We start from the raw sequence: 16,609 nt of genomic DNA, 5'->3' as shown, positions 1-16,609 counted from the left end.
TATATATATATATATATATATATATATATATATATATATATATGGAGAGAGAGAGAAGCATGTTGTTTGCAAAGAAATGTGGTTAGGGTAAAATGGGGTACTGTGCTCTTCAATGGATATAAAATTTTAATTGCATAAAATAAACAACTTCTAGATATTTGCAGCAAAATTCTGTACTTACACTTTACAATAGTATGATGTTCACTTATATGTTTTCAGAGTACATGTATCCTACTTAGTGTTCCTACTATTGTGCAAGAGAGGAAGGGAGGATACAAGGGACTGAGGGAGGGAAGGATGATGGAGAGAGAGGAGGAGGCAGAAGGCAGGGAAAGGAGGTCTAGCCCCATGATGCTCTTCCTACACAGTCAGGATTACTGCTCAAGGTGGACCTGTCCTTGATTGAATATTCTGCAGTTGTTATCATAATTTTTATTGATTTTAACTTACTACTTATTTTTCATAAGTAAATTCCAAGAAGGCAGTGGACCACAGGTATAAACACAGCATATAAATGTAACCTGCAGGTATAGTGCATTTGACCACCTCATGAACACTGAGTTTTCATTCCCATTATCACAAATTCCAGTGAGTAAAGAAATATGGTAGCTAAGACAGAGTTGAGTACAATGTGACCATGTCTTATTCACCAGTAAGTAAAAAAAAAAAAAAAAAAAAAAAGGAGCATGATGAAACCCGGGGAGGCTACACCTTAATGTTCAACCAGAATTAGATTCAAATACAGAAAGAAGACAACTTTGTCACTCAAGGTACTTCACTGTGTTAACCCACCTCTCCAGCTGAGAATATAAGGGAAAGGAAAAGTAGAGTGATCCACAGTCATTTTTCTTCCAGTTCTTTCAAACTCATTAACAAACCAGCTGGAAAAATTGTTCACAGTTATCAAGGTGTACTTAAAACAATTGCACTGGTTCTGTGTAACATTCACTTCTTTGGTATTAATGAACACAACATGGATATGTAAGCTCTCCAATGTGACTTGCTCATAAGTTTGCATTTAGAATTGATGTGGCATACATAAAGATGAATGTTAGAAGTCTTGATAAAAATTTAAAATTCTGTAATAAGGATAATTAAAAGAAAGACAAAATTTACCATGACATGTGAAGAGATCACAGAAGAAAGAAATAGATCTCTGTGGCATGATGTCAATTGTAGAGGTCACCTGCTTTTATACAGGGAGTCAAAGTTTTCATTTTGCATTGAACCTGACAAATTACACAAGTTTCCCTAAAAATACCAGTAAAAATGTGTATATTTTCCTGGAAAAAATGATGATTCTAGGATCTGGTAAGATAAATTAAAAACTGAACCTGAATATAGTAGGAGAAAAAGAAGGAAGAGTAAGAGGAGTGTCTCCCAAGATGTCCCACATGTGGATTCCTGACAAATGACATGAGAATTAAAGTAAAAGATCCTGAAAGAGTGAAAGCTGGAAAAATATGAGCAATAAAATAAAAACCATTATCAGTCAATTATAAGTGAAAGCAACAAATGAATATATATTTGCTGATAAAACATAATTGACTTCATTGATAATAAGTGATGGGAACAGACAAATATTTCATATAGAAGAGTTCAAAACACTGCAGGAGAATACCATCCCCTCCTGCATGTGGAGCTTAGTATCCTTGGCATTTTATGGGTGGGCAGATTCAGTGACTTGATTGCATCAAATAGTGAAGGAATAAGGAAAATATTACATTCCCAAAGGATGAACCTGGCACAAAGTACCTTGACAATGAATGGAATATAGCACTTCAAATATTTCAGTGACCATCAGATAACCTCTTTCTACTTTGACAACAAGGCATTTCAAATGCATACTATTCCTTCCAAAATTATTTAATAAGTTCTCTTTATAGATGACTAGCAATAACCATTTTCACAAGCAGGAAACAAACCAAAAGGACACTCTGTCCCTCAGTGTTGAGTGCCTACCTTTCAGTGATCAAATATAATAATTAGTTTTAATTTGTTTTAATTAACAAATATTTATTGCACATGTTAATGGAATTGAACATAATATTTCCAAATGCAAGGTACATAGTGATCATATCTAATTATCTATCTTCTACTTTCATCCCTTGCCCTGACCCAGCACCCTTCCTACTCTCCAGAAATTACTATTGGGCTTCTATATTACTTCTAAAAAATCAACTCTAGGGTGTAGGTGGCAAACATGGTAATAGAAAAAAGATTTCTGCAGCCACAAACAAACATTTGCAGAAATAAACTCTTCCCACATCTCAGAGGCCATTAATGTTAACACCTGGCTGACTCTCCCTTTATCTCATTGCACACAATCAGAAAAACTATCTCCAGCTATTGCCTTCACTATGCTGACCTTAATTTTTCCAAAAAAAAATGTTTCATTTGCCTTCAGTCCCTACCACCTAAGGACAGAGGCTCCACTGAGATCATCAGAAACCACTATGGCACCAAATCTCAAGGTCCCTCCTTTGTCACCCTTTAGTTCACTTTTTACTGGTTTTTAGAACAAGAGATTCTGACTTTCTTTTTAAAATCATCTCTTCCAGAAATCCATGTCATTACATTTCCCTGGTTTTCTATCTCCTTAATTGGATGCCCTCACTCTCTTTCTCCTTCATATAATTTTATTCTCCATTGTTAAGTATAGGGGTGTCACCAGCTAAGAGAAATGCTCCCTGTACTCTATATCTTCACCCACACCCAGGGTCATGCTCAGTCTCATTGCAGTATTTTGCACATTACCCTGCTTTCCAAATATTCATTTTCTTCCCAGTCCTCTCCTGTCACTTTCAGATATGTTCATGTGGAAATCAAGGATAAATCACAAGCATCAACACAAAAGTCTTCTTTGAGACTAGCACTGTTTTCCCTGCCTCATGTGGTTTTTCTGCTCCATACAGGATTGGGTATCAGCAACTACCCTAGAGTACTCAAGTCAAAAGTTCAGCAATTGTCCTTGATCTTTTCACCATTACACTCACATAAATCCATCCCCAAACCTGCTTATCCTAAAGACAATATTATAAACATATATGTGTGAAAGACACATACATGTATTCAAAATTATTGCTTTATAAGTATATAATTATATGTACACTAAATGTTTATAAAATATATAACTATAAATAAATAAGTCAGGTTAAACCACTTTTATTTCTGCTACCAAGTCATGTGATCATGTCATATAATACATATTTCATTGATAATCATGTACATGGGGACAAGTTCTGCTAAATAGCCACAAATTTTCCTCATATTGAGGGACTTAAAAGCTGCTTTTGCCAAAAAGCACTGAATATTTACTTAGGCCTAGACATGCCCAATGGACAACTACAAGTGAGATAACACTTGGCATCTCTGAGATATATTTATTCTATTTAATGGCTTATAATAACCACATCCTAGAAAAGAGAAAGAAATGCCTGCAATATTAGTAAGGACTCCTGAAACATCCCAGGAACAACAGGTGTAGAAAGAGGGCATGACTGAATTGAAACCCTTATCCCACTTCTGAATAAATTTTGAAATATATATATATATATATATATATATATATATATATATATGCACACACACACACACAAACACACACACATGCACACACACTCATACACACACACATACACACACATACATACACTGGATAGTTAGTGTACTACTCCCTTTCATAGCTGGATGATTAATTTCATACATACAATTAATGAATATTTGTATAAAAAAATTAAAAGCTGCTTGTAAAACAAATACTGAAGGGCTTTCTAAAAGTTCAGCAATTGTCCTTGATCTTTTCACCATTACACTACACCAATCCACCCCCAAACTTGCTTATCCTAAAGACAATATTATAAACATATATGTGTAAAAGACACATACATGTATTCAAAATTATTGCTTTATAAGTATATAATTATATGTATACAGATACTCTGGTGGACACTAAAAAAAAAAGTCAAAAGTAGAGTTCTGGCGTCGTCTAGTGTCTAATTAGGAGTTAGCACTTCTAACAATGGGAAATACCCACATTAAGCAGAACAGTAAGTACAAGTAGGGATGAGACAGGAATTCTTGAAACCTCAGAGAGGGGTGGGGAGATGCAACTGGAGAAACCAGCAAGGGAGGGATTCTTAAGGAGGCATTTATCTCACAGGTAGAAAAGGATTGGGGCAGCTAAGTGACATGGTGAGGGGTGTGTTTTAGAATAATTGAGAAGGTAAAACATTGCCATGGATGGTAACATTAGATCAGAGGCCTAAAGGGGGTCAGTACTCCTTGTCCCTTTAGTGCCTGAATTCTTGCTTCAGACCAAGGTAATAGTAGCCTCCACAAGAATGAGAGCAGAGGTTCCTTGCTGTTTTGTACATTTCTGTGTCCTCTTAGCCTAGAACAGAGCCTGGTACTATAGTTTTATTTTAAAATGCAAGGGGTTATGTTTCCATATATAAAACTAAATGAAGGCTGTGGCTTTTCATAGATGTAGAGTGTTTCCCTATTACACATGAGGCATTGGGTTCAAGCCTCACCATCACATAAAAATAAAATAAATGTATTGTGTCCACCTACAACTAAAAAATAAATGTTTAAAAAGAAAAAAAAGACCTAAATGATAATATTGTCAAAATAGATCCCCTTCCCCATCCATGCCAAACTGCCTTTCAGAGAATCATGAAGCTGGACCAGCCTGAAAGGCAGGCATTGCATCATGTTCTACTTTACTGATTTAGGGAGTTCCCCAAAGTCGCCCCTGGAAAGGGTTAAGGCCTCCTCCCCCATCTATGTTTTTTTCACTGCCTAGGTGCTAGAAAACACTTCCTGTGCCTGAGTGAGTGAGTGAAATGAGCTGTGCTATCAAAACCAGGTTCCAGCAAGTTATGGCTGCATCACAGGCTTACCCTCTCTGGACCTCCAGGTCTCAGTATGTACACAGCAGGCACTAAGAGAAGTCTCTGTGAACATGCCATAAAATTTTTGTTCCCCATAAACAAAGTGTCTCAGATGATATCCCCAGGACCTCTTCCAGAAACCCCATGGAACCCAATCAACCTGAAATATGGAAAGTGCACAGCATTCCATGAGAGGGAGGAACCAAGAAAGCCTGTGCTGTGGCATCTTCGGCCTCCCTACATTGCCCCAGTGTGTAAGAGGGAAAACTGAGACCCCCAATGGAACAGACCCTGAGGTCACATTTCTACCTCAGAGCCCAAAGATTCTGCTTCCCCACTTGGTCCACAGTGTCTCCTGACAGAATTACCAGTTGCATCACCTGACTCCATTTGCCTCCTGTGAACACACCCACATTGCCCTCTGCTCCTGCACAACTGCGCCTCCTGGTTCCTAGGATGTGCTCACCTAAGGAGTGCTGGATGGGGTGCTGCCCCCCACATGTTTCCCCTGTCTCCTCCCCACCCATTGTTCTTATGGGTTGGGCTCCACTCACTCAGCCCGACTCTGCCTCACCAGCTCTGCCCAACATTCAAGCCCCACTAGGTCCTCTACACTTTATTTCAATGGGCTCCACCCAACATCTTGCCTCTTACCTGCTCTCTTATGCAGAGCCACGCCCACTCCATCCACTTGATCCTCTGCATTCTGTCCACGTGGCTCAGCCTCCACTGACATATTTAACACTCTTGGATTGCAGGTTTTTCCCTCTAGCTCTGGAATATTTGCAGTCTGGCTTGGACCAATTCCATCAACATCTGAGTCTAAGGGACAATTACCTTTTGGCTCTGGTCACCTTTGAACCCCACATCTTTAATGTTTGACCTTGAACAACTCTGCTAACCTAAGTCAGAGTATCTCCATTTACAAAATTCAGCTGAAGATAATACTTTATTTGCATAAATATGAGCACGTTTTCAACACTATCTATGTATTATGGATGCAGAAGAGGCACTGGCAAGCAATTAGCAAGGTCCATGCCCTTTACGTGAAAGAGCCCAGCCAGAATTTAAAAAGCATGTTTGCAAAGGATATGGCCTTCTGTTTTTCTTTAGCTCTGTGGCCTTAAGCATCTTCTCTTACCCTTTCAGCACAGGATGGGCACAGTTAGTAGGCAAACAAAAGTCATCTGTGATTTCTTCTGCAGCCAGCCTGGGGCATCTCAGAATGAGGGAGCATAAGTGTCTGATCATGGCTATCTTTCTCAGGTTGAGTCTCAGAAGAAAAGCCTCTTTATAATGACTTATGTATAACTATTGTTTATTCTGACAGCCTGACTCAATGCTGTAGAGATAGGGTAGCAGTTGGGGACTTGGGTTTCAAGCTGCAGAAACTGAACTGGGTGCTTTTAAAAAAATGCTCTAGATGACACTGGGGAGGTCAAGGGAACCTGATGGCAAAATTCAATAAAACCAGGAGCTGGGTTTTGCCAGGTGATCTCAGTGCCCCAAACCCCTTTATACTCTTTCCTGGACCCCACTACTATATGAGCACACTGGAAGCCTTTCTGCTGTTGCTTTGTTGCTGCTCAAAATTCTTAGTCTTCAGAGAAGGGGTCTGGTTGGCTGTGTATAGGTATTGGCTGAGAGTATGAATTCTTCACATTAAAGTAGGTATTGAAGGATGAGTTGAAGTATGCTAAAGAAAAAATGGAAGGACATTATAGGTAAGAACACAATTTGTGACCTCACAATGAAATTTGTGTCTTCTCAGAATCACACAACCACACCATGACAGGTGCTTTTCTCATTATGTCATTCAATGTCCACAAACCTTTCAAAAATAGTGCATGTGGACAACATACCGTAAATTCCTCAAGGGGGAATCTTAATTCAGACATTGTGATAAGGTGTCTGGTCTGGGGACAAAAGAGGAAGTAAAATCAGAGTTTGATATAAAACTAGACTTTCACTGATATCTAGGTTATTGATATAATCCAAACAGATATTGGAAAATGGTTAAAACTACTAATTAAAATTTATGTAAAACAGGTATTTAAAAAGTACCAGGAAAGAGCTGAAGGTGTGGCTCAGTGGTACAGTGCTTGCCTAGCATATATGAGGCCCTTAGCTTAATTCTCAGCACCACATACAAATAAATAAAATATAAATAAATATTTTTAAAATACCAGGTAAGAGTTTAGGGTTGTTGCTCAGTAGTAGAGTGCTTGACTAGTATGCATGATGCAATCTATTTGATACTGGACTAATAATAATAATAATAATAATAATAAATATAAAAATACTTTGTTCACCTACAACTAAGAAAAAATTATTTTAAAAAATTACAAGAGTGCTATGGCCTGTAACTTTCTAATTACCTGTGTTCTAATTAAGCCCTTGCAATTGAACTTTCTTGTTATTTAAATTAAAGTCCAGTTCCACTTTTATTTCCTGTCACAGCAGGACAAAGGAGTTTGCTTGAATATTAGGAATGCTTCTAAATGTCATTTTAATAAAGTTGTCATCACCATCATCACCATCACCATCATTGTCATCACCATCACTGCCATCATCAGCATCACCAGAAACTCTGAGGAGAGACAACAATTCATGGAGTCAGCCCCTTCCATCAAGCTCATAAGCAAAGGTGGCACAAGAAATTTTCATGGCTAAGAATCTAGTGATGATGTGGTTTTGTACATCCAGGAAAGATGGGTGTGAAGTTCATGTGTGAGCACATGAGGGCCTGGTGAGCACACCATGATAAAGCCTGAGAGTGACCTGCTGTGCCCCCTGAGGCAAGTATCTTTCTCACATGAAAATCAACCAGCCTGAGGAAAATAAATGCACATTATGGGTAAAATAAAGATGTGAGATTGTGAAGAGCAAAGCAGTAACAAATTTAGTGTCAGGCAGTAAACTTCACTCTGTTATTCACTCCAGTTTGAAGAAAAACATAACATAATTAACAAGGTTGCATGTTTCCTAAGAATGTTTTTAACCTGATATCCTGGAATAATGACTGTCATCTGTATTTCAAAACTTACTGGGTAATCCTCATGAACTTTCATTGTTTCATGGGGAAAGAAATCCATCAGTTTGTTAAAGCTAACAAGGGCCATCGATTTTACTTATTATTTGCAGTTTCTAAACTAGTTTTTTGCTATGGTTTTTGGGGTCTCACATTTTCTCATGGGGATGAGTTATTTCCCCACAGGTGGCTGTCTTGGAGGAGATGCCCAGTAGTGGGTCAAAGTGATGGTCAGGATAAAGAATAATGGGACATCAGATGTCCGTGGACCAAACACAGAATTAGATTCACTGTACAAAACAGAGGTGCTCCTCAAAGGTGCTGCCTGGAAAATCCCCTGAATGGATCATGGTTTGGAAAAGATCCCTTTGTCTTTTAAAGTTCTGTCCTTCATTTCTCTTTGGCCTCCAGTGGGCAGAGGCCCCTGCCAAGTGAGCGTGCAGTGCATCCTTTCCCTGGCTATTAGGAAGGTGGCTTTGCCCCACACCACCCAATTCTGCAGAAAGAGACATCACACATAAAGTGCTTTGTGAGACTGCCCTATGTCACTCCACCCTCTTATACACTCTGCAATAAGTAGGCTTTCCCAAAACCAAGAAGGGACACGGTGACAGGATGACACAGGAGAAAGAGAGTGGGCTGCATAGCATTCATGGCACAAATCACAGCTGTCTTTTCACACGGCCTCTGCATTTTGTTTTAGTGTCCATGCTTCAATCTCCTCAAACTTTAAGTGAGAAGATGATCCATCAGCCAGGATGATGCGGTTGACACTGGCAGGGCAGTTTTTCCATGAAAATTACCTTGTGTGTTCAGATGTTCAAAGCTGGATATGACTGCCTAGGTGTGGCAGTGAGACACAGATCCTCATGTGAAGTTGAGTGCAGTTTCGCCACATGGAGTTGGTCCAGGGCTCCTCAGCATTGAGGCCCTGGGTCTCAAGCATGTAGTCAGGCGAGTGGACTTAACCTGACTGCTTAATGACCTGAGCACAGGACCACAAAGCACCAGCTCCCCCCCACCCCCACTGCCTGATCTCAGAAGCAGCTGTGAAGTCAGATTTGTTCTCTCCAGAAAGAAATGGAGACACGAGTCCAAGAGGTCAGGCCCCTCCTCCCACACTCTTTAAGAACCAAATTAAGATTGATAGTCACACTTCTTATTCACAATACATGGAACCTCAAAGATGCCTCCTTCATCTTTTCCAGGTAAATTCAGGCAAGAGCACTGGGCTTATGATTCTCTCAGCAGGTCTTTGACCACTGAATTCCCAAACAGAGCATTTTTCCAGTCCAAGTGAACTTTGTCCAAGGCCATATTTTCATGAAATACCAACAGCATTCCTTCTTCTGACTCTGGGCAGACAGTGCCAGCCTCACAAGTACCAAAGAACCCAGAAGGGCCTCCCAGTTTTTCTTCTGTGCTATGCTCACCATCTTGAAATCCTCAACAATTTCATCTTTGAACCTGTGCTCTGAAAGTGCAGCCTAGTGGAACAAAGGCAGTCCACAAGCACAGAGTGCCTGCATCAGGCATGGCCATCCTTCCTCACCTTCCCAGTCACCTGCAGAGCCTGCAACACACCAGGAGCATATGAGGCTGGGGCTGGCAGAATGCCTTGTCAGTCAGCAAGATGCATAGTGAGTACCGCAGGTGCATCATGAGGAGGCCGGGAAGACAGCCTGCCTCAACAAGTTGCTCAGCACCTAAACACAGCTTGCTTTGAATGCAAAAAAAAAGAGCAACAGCATTCTAAGAAATATGACTGACCAAAACCTAGTGGATTCCTGCCTCCTGTTACTCTTGAGTATTGGCCAACTGTTCAGGCTACAGTGAGGCCCACAGAGGAGACGGGGGAGAGGGCAGTGCTGAGGTGCTTCTCTTGCCAGCTCTCCTTGTTCATTGCACACAAAAGGAATAAACTATTGATATCATCAGAAAGAGATAAATTTCAAAATAATTACACTGAGTGACATAAGCCAAAAAATAAAAGTTCATGTGATAGAATTCCATTTACATAAAGCCCTGGAATAAGCAAACTAACCTACAGTGACAGTAGAGAGGGAGGTCAGTGGCTGCCTGGAAAAAGGAACAGAGAATCATGAGGAGAGAAGTACAAAAAAATTTAGGGTGGTGATAGATCTGCTCATTCTCCTTATTGTGATGATGGTTTCCTGGGTGTGCACCTGTGTCAGAACTGATGAAATCATACACATTAAACATGAAGTCTATTGGATGTCAATTAGACCTCAATAAAACTGTCCTTAAAAAGAGCTACCTGAATTTTAAAATATCCATTTTAAATTGTCCCTTTTCCATCAGCATACCAAAACTCTTTCACTGTAGCAAACTTACAATACTGTGATCTGCCCTTGTCCAAGGACCTGTGTCCCAAGACCCCCAGCAGATGCCAGAATTGATGGCTAGTGCTAACTCTTATGTAAACTGTTTTCTCTAAAATGAGGCACACTAAAAACTTATCCGTAATTACTATTAATAAAATGAAAAGTAAAATAATATACTATAATACAAGTTATGTTGATATCTCTCTCTCTCTCTCTCTCTCTCTCTCTCTCTCTCTCTCTCTCTCTCTCTGTTTCTCTCCTTCCCTCTTAATATTGTACTTTCAACTCTGCACCTAAAGGAAGCCCTTTCTCTGGCATATCCAAGTTGCCAGTGTCACTCACTATTCTTGCACTCCATGGTCATTATGAAGTAAAATAGGGGTACATGAACATGACCACTGTGATACCACAAAAGATGATCAGGTTTGCCTTTCAGTCATAAGGTAATAGAGCCCTTTTTAGTGAAATGAATTCCTAGGTCACTAAACACTGTGATGTTTGATGCTGTTGTGACAACTAAGGCATTCCATAAACCCTGAATGATGAGACTGTTGAAGCATGCATTTGTATTTCAGTACTCAATCTCTGCCCTTCCTGTGATATAAATGGTCAATGTAATCAACCTTCCCTGGTGAGCACTCAGCACTAATGGTAATCAGATGAGCTCTGACTTTTTCTTTAAAATAAGGACCATTTGATGAGTATGGCCATGAATGGCATAGTCTTCTTAGCCTGCCCCGTTCTGAGAGGTTTATTCACATATCTTTTCTCCAAATCTTCTTATTAGAAATATTCCATCTTCATTTCCTCCAAGTACCCAACCATTAATCCAAATAATCAGCCACTCCCTGTAAACTGGTCTGAATTCGTATTTCTGGCAATCTCTCTCTGTAAGCAGAAGAAACAACCAGATTCACTGATCAGAGTTCTACCCACTTGGAGAATGACATTACCCATGGTTCTGCCAGGCTGCCTCAGTCAACACCGGTGGTAGCAGAGCGTCCCCTGGAACTATCTGTGAATCAGTTTGCAAATATTTTTCTGTAGTAAACTGGTCATGGCTTTGTGTCAAGGGCATGCGAGTGCAGCAGAGTAAGGGGTGTGGACCTGTGGGCCACTTGCTCATGCAGTTAACAGGTGCCTTCAAGACTGTTCTGAGTCTGGTCTTACGTATTCTCTCACTTGATAAGGATGTTTGGTTCCACTCACCCACACCTGTGGTTTGGTGGGTCAGAGAATACATAATTCATAGGGACGGCTCAAATCACAATGTCACTTTGTGTCCCACGGCCACGTATCTTTTGGGGGCATGGCAGCCTCCAGGATCTCTTTCTCAAAAGGAGAATAGCTTGAAGAAGAAGACTGGTTTTACCCCTCACTGTAGGGGATCATCACTATGATTCACCCGTGGGGGAATTTTTCTGGCACCATGTGTGCCTTGGATCCTTTAAACCTCACTGGGTCGTGAGCGTGTAAGGTCTGAGAACTGGATGAGGTGCCTCTCCACTGTGAAGTTTCAAGTAATGATTCTGCTTACCAGACTTAAAGAGTTGTTGGGACTGGGATGGGATCAGTGGCAGAATCCTTGACCAGCTTGTGAAAAGCCCCCCTTTGAATACTAGTACAGCAAAATCAATTGATAAATAATAAAAAGAGTTTTCAAGTCAGAGGTTTAAGATGGTCACTTACAGGAAGCTGCATTCCAGTTGCTCTTGGCTCAGGATTCAAGCAGCAGGGGTACTGCACAGGTAGGTGAAGAGGAGTTTCACTAAGATTCAATTCACCCGACAGTGTCTTAGTGACTCAGGATCTGGGCACATTGAACAAAGAACAATCAAGAGTACCTTGAAGAGGGCTGGGCTGGGGCTCAGCGGTAGCGCACCTGCCTGGCCTGTGTGAGGCACTGGGTTTGATCTCAGCACCACATATAAATAAATCACGTAAAGCTCTATCAACAACTGGAAAGAGAGAGAGAGAGAGAGAGAGAGAGAGAGAGAGAGAGAGAGAGAGAGATTGAAGAAAAATTAAACATCCCAATAATCAGCAATGAGATAGAAGCAGGAAGAAAAACCTCCAACAAAGAAAAGCTCAGAACCAGATGGATCTCAGTTGATTTCTACCAGGAGGAGGAACAGGAGCTCATCCTGGGGAGAGGGCACAGGATGAGAAGCCCCCGCCCGGGCGTTACAGAGCTACTCACACAGCACTGCGGGAGTCGGGGGCCTCCGCCACACCAGACCTCACATCTTGCCCTGCCTGGGTTCCTGGTCCTGATCCCTGGGCGAGGCTCGGCCAGATCAGCAGCAGGCGCAGGAGCTCAGCACTCCCTTATGTTTCCTGGTCAGGAGAATCAGAGGCACTTGGCCCTCAGAGAGCCTCCCTGAGCCTGTCCTGGCTTAGATGAGCTCGTGGCCTGAGTGGACCCCCTGATCAAGATAGTGTCGCTTCAGCTGGGCGGAGGGGCTCATGCTTGTAATCCCAGAGGCTCAGGAGGCTGCGGCAGGAGGATCACTAGTTCAAAGCCAGCCTCAGCCAAAGCCAGGCCCTCAGCCACTCAGTGACACCCTATCTCTAAATAAAATACAAAATAGGGCTGGGGATGTGGCTCGGTGGCCCTGGGTTCAATCCCGGTATCCTCCCCCACTAATAGGAGGGCAGGCGTTATTTATGAGGTGGCTCAGCACAGCTTGGGGCCCAGTGGATGTTTCATAAATGCCTTTCCTGCTGACCCCGGGTCCAAGTGGGCTGTTTGCAGCCCTACACAAGGACAAGGGCCAAAGAAGGGTGGGCATCCTCTTCCTGTTAGCAGGTCTTTCATCTGACTCTTCCAATAGCCCTGGGAAATAATAGCCACTGTGTTGGAATTGTAACCATACCAAGTGAAACTGGGGATTGCACTTCTAAAGCTCCGTCGAGAGTCACATGAACAGTGACCATTGCACTGTATCTTCACATACTAGGAATGGAAACCCCTAGAGCTGCAGATGTGCAGTACACAGCCTGGGCAACCATACATGGTCGTCCTATCTACAAGATAACTTTTATCCTTATTTATTTATTTTTTTAAAGCCAGCAAGTCAAGTCACACGTGGCTTAGCAAGTTTAGATAGCTTGCCAAGAGCACACAGCCAGGAGTAATGATCTGAACACAAAGAATAGCTGTTCCGGCACCTGGCTGCCTGCCTGTTGGGTAAAATAGATTCAGGAGATTGAAAACAAGATGAGGTGGAACTTTTGAGGGCCATGAGAGAGAAAGGCCGAGATCAAAGAAGGAAGCCTGGGGAGGGTCCTGGCGGCTGGGGGAAGGGCTGTCCAAGCCATCTCAGCACATTGTTTGGGGCCATCTCCCTCAGCTACGGCCCAGCTGCAGCTGTGCCTCATCCACAGGCTGATGCCTGGCGCCGTAATCCATTCATAAACATTTATTTCTACCCCAATCAGCACATGGATGCATCTCTTGGTGGAGCGGGAGCTGCGTCGGGCTTGGACCCACCTGCGGGCTGCAGGGGAGGCGGGTGGTGGCACCCAGACAGCCCTGTTTGAGGGAGTTGAGCAGTTGCTTGGTGGCATTTTCCAAGGGGGGAAATCAGCCCTGTTTGCCTGCACCCTGCAGATGAGGGTGCAGCTGGAAGGTGGACGTCCCTCGCGGGGCCCACGCCGACCCTGCGGTTGGCCCTATGTGAGCAGTGAGCCAGGAGCCGCTGACGTTTGTGAAGCCCCTTTCATGCTCCGGGGTGGTGCCAGGTCCCCCGGGAAGACGCACTGTCTCTGATGAGGGCAGGTGCCACAATCCGCCTGGTACCTGGCAGAAATCCGTGTCCAGCCCAAACTCCCCTTGATGTTCCCTTAACTTGCCCAGGAATTTGGGGCACCTTGTTGTGGTCATGTTGCTGAGTTGTAGTATCACAGAAGATATCAACAGCGTGGTTTTGCACAAATGTATTAATAAACATGATATTTGTACATTTAATAAATCAACACAGTTTTACTCCCAGGCTAGGGCATTGGCCACAGGATGGTCGCCGAAGTTTTAAAATTCTTTCTTTCTCTTTTTTTTTCTTGCCAAACACATGTATTTGAGTCCCCCTAAGTAGGTGCCACTGAATGTCCCCCACTTTCTCGCCTCACCTTGGAGCAGCCCTCAGGCGAGTGCCCCAGTGCCCGGTTGTTACCCACGAGGAGACTGAGGCCCAGAGATGTTCAGATACATTTTCCGAGTTGCACAGCTTGGTATGTGGAGCCAGGATAGGGGCCCCAGGCCGCCGGTTCCAGAGCACAGGAGCTCATTTCTGAGGCTGGGGAGGCAGGAGGACTCTCCCCGGGCTTTGCCGTCCCTATCTTGTCATCTCAGGCTCCTTCGGCTCGCTGCACTTGAATCTCAGACTCACTCACCACCAGCTCTTACCCACTCGGGACTCACTTCCAAAAACCAAGCATTTCCACCCGTGCAGCCCGGCAGCCTGCAGTCGCGACTGTGTGCACATTAAATGCCCAATGACTGTCCGCGTGTTCATCGAAGCTTCACGGCATCCGTGTATAGAAGGAGACTCTCTCATATGGCTGTCGGAGCTCCATAATCACGTTGAATAATTAATTGGCAGAACACAAACCTGATTGTGGGGTTCTGGATGAAGCGGTCAGCGAGGCATGCTGTGACCGGGCCACCGCCACCTCTATTACTTAAAGCTCAGGCCGTCGATCTGCTTTTCACGTCCCAGGAGAAGTCCCCACTTTAAGGGCACGACCGGCTCCCGTGGCCACACGGGACGGCTCAGCACTCCGGCTCCCAGGCCCTCCTCTGACGGCTGGCTCCTGTTCCGCTGGTGTTTGTCCCTCTGTGCGTACACTTCTGGGGTTCTGACGTCCTGAGCCAAGAGTCTGGTGGCATGAAGGACACTCCCCTTCTTGGCCTTCAGCAATCCCACTCCTGGGTGTATCATCTCAAAGGACCGAGATCAGTATGTGTGAGAGACACCAACTCTTGTCACCGTAGCACTGTTCGTAACAGCCGGGGTGTAGAACCAACCAGTGTCCACCACCAGCTGCACACACTCACACACACACACACACGCACACACGGTGGAATACTATTCAGCCTTAAAAAAGATGTTATTGTATCATTTGTGACCGCACAGATGAATCTGGAAGACAAACCAAGCACAGAAGGACAAATACTTCAGGATCTCAGAGCAGTAGAGAGTGGAACCGTGTTTTTTAGAGGGGGTGGGGGAGGGGAGGATGGTCAACAGGTACAAGGTGGCAGTTGGATGGGGGAATAAGTCCCCATGTTCTATTGTGCAGTCAGGGGAGTCCTCCTGCCTCCCTAGCCCCAGAGAATCCACAGTTTGGTTCCAAATAGCTGAAACACAAGGAGGTGGCAATCGTTCGAGGTGGTGGCTGTGCTAATGGCCCAGACGTGACCAGCACCCCTTGTTTCCGTGTGTTGAAACAGCATGTTGTGCCCCACAAACATACACAGTTGAATGTCCCCAAACCTCAGCAGGATTGAAAAATAAAAACCTGGGCACTAACGAGAGGCTGTGAGAAGTCCCCTCGTCTCCGGTTCCCGCTGAATCACAAGTGGAAGTGGCCTTGTGTGACCTCAACAGGGGACGCATGTGTGGCCCTCAGGATTTTCACCACTCTGCGTGCGTCCCACAGTGATCACGGGAGACCTTGAATGTGGAGTTGGGGTTACAAGGGGGCTTGCTGGGGAGGCAGTCACAGATCCAGAAGCCGCGAACAGGGCAGAGGCGGGACGGCGAGCAGACCCTGCAGCACAGCCACCAGCCTGGCCCAGGGACGCGGCAGCTCCTGGCACCCCACGGGTATCTGCTGGATTCAGCAGAGCAGTTTTCAGACAAGGACTCAGAGTACATGTCACGGGCAAACGCGCTTTCCTGTCCTCCTTGGTCTCCCAAGGCCATGGCTGCTGCTTCCTGCTTCCTGTGCCCCTCGCGGCCCCCTGCCCTGCACCCTTCAGAGACTTCCAGAGTCACAAAGTTGTCTCAGATAATGTCTTAAGATCCACGCAGGAGCAAGGAGGGCCCCAGCAGGCTGCCCTGGCCAGGTCACATCGAGAAGCTTGGGTTCTGGGCGGTCCCTTGGAAAACCACGTGGTTGGAGACTGGAATTTTCTCCCTGGAGATTTTCAAACCTATAAATCAAATGAAATTTGTGCCTATGGTTTAAAAAACTAAACTACAAAGAAAGGCCGGGTAGCCGTGCAGCCTCCTCCCCAAACATGCCATGTTCGTGATCTGGTGGACTCGGTTCTGGGGACAGTTGAATCACATTCGTAGGGGAGTTTGTGTCCCCTCTTCCCACTTAGACTGGCA

This window comes from Spermophilus citellus, assembly GCF_964194105.1.
Source record: "Spermophilus citellus genome assembly, chromosome: 16".
In the NCBI taxonomy this organism is placed as follows: Eukaryota; Metazoa; Chordata; class Mammalia; order Rodentia; family Sciuridae; genus Spermophilus; species Spermophilus citellus.
Note: the sequence above shows the minus strand (reverse complement) of the source record.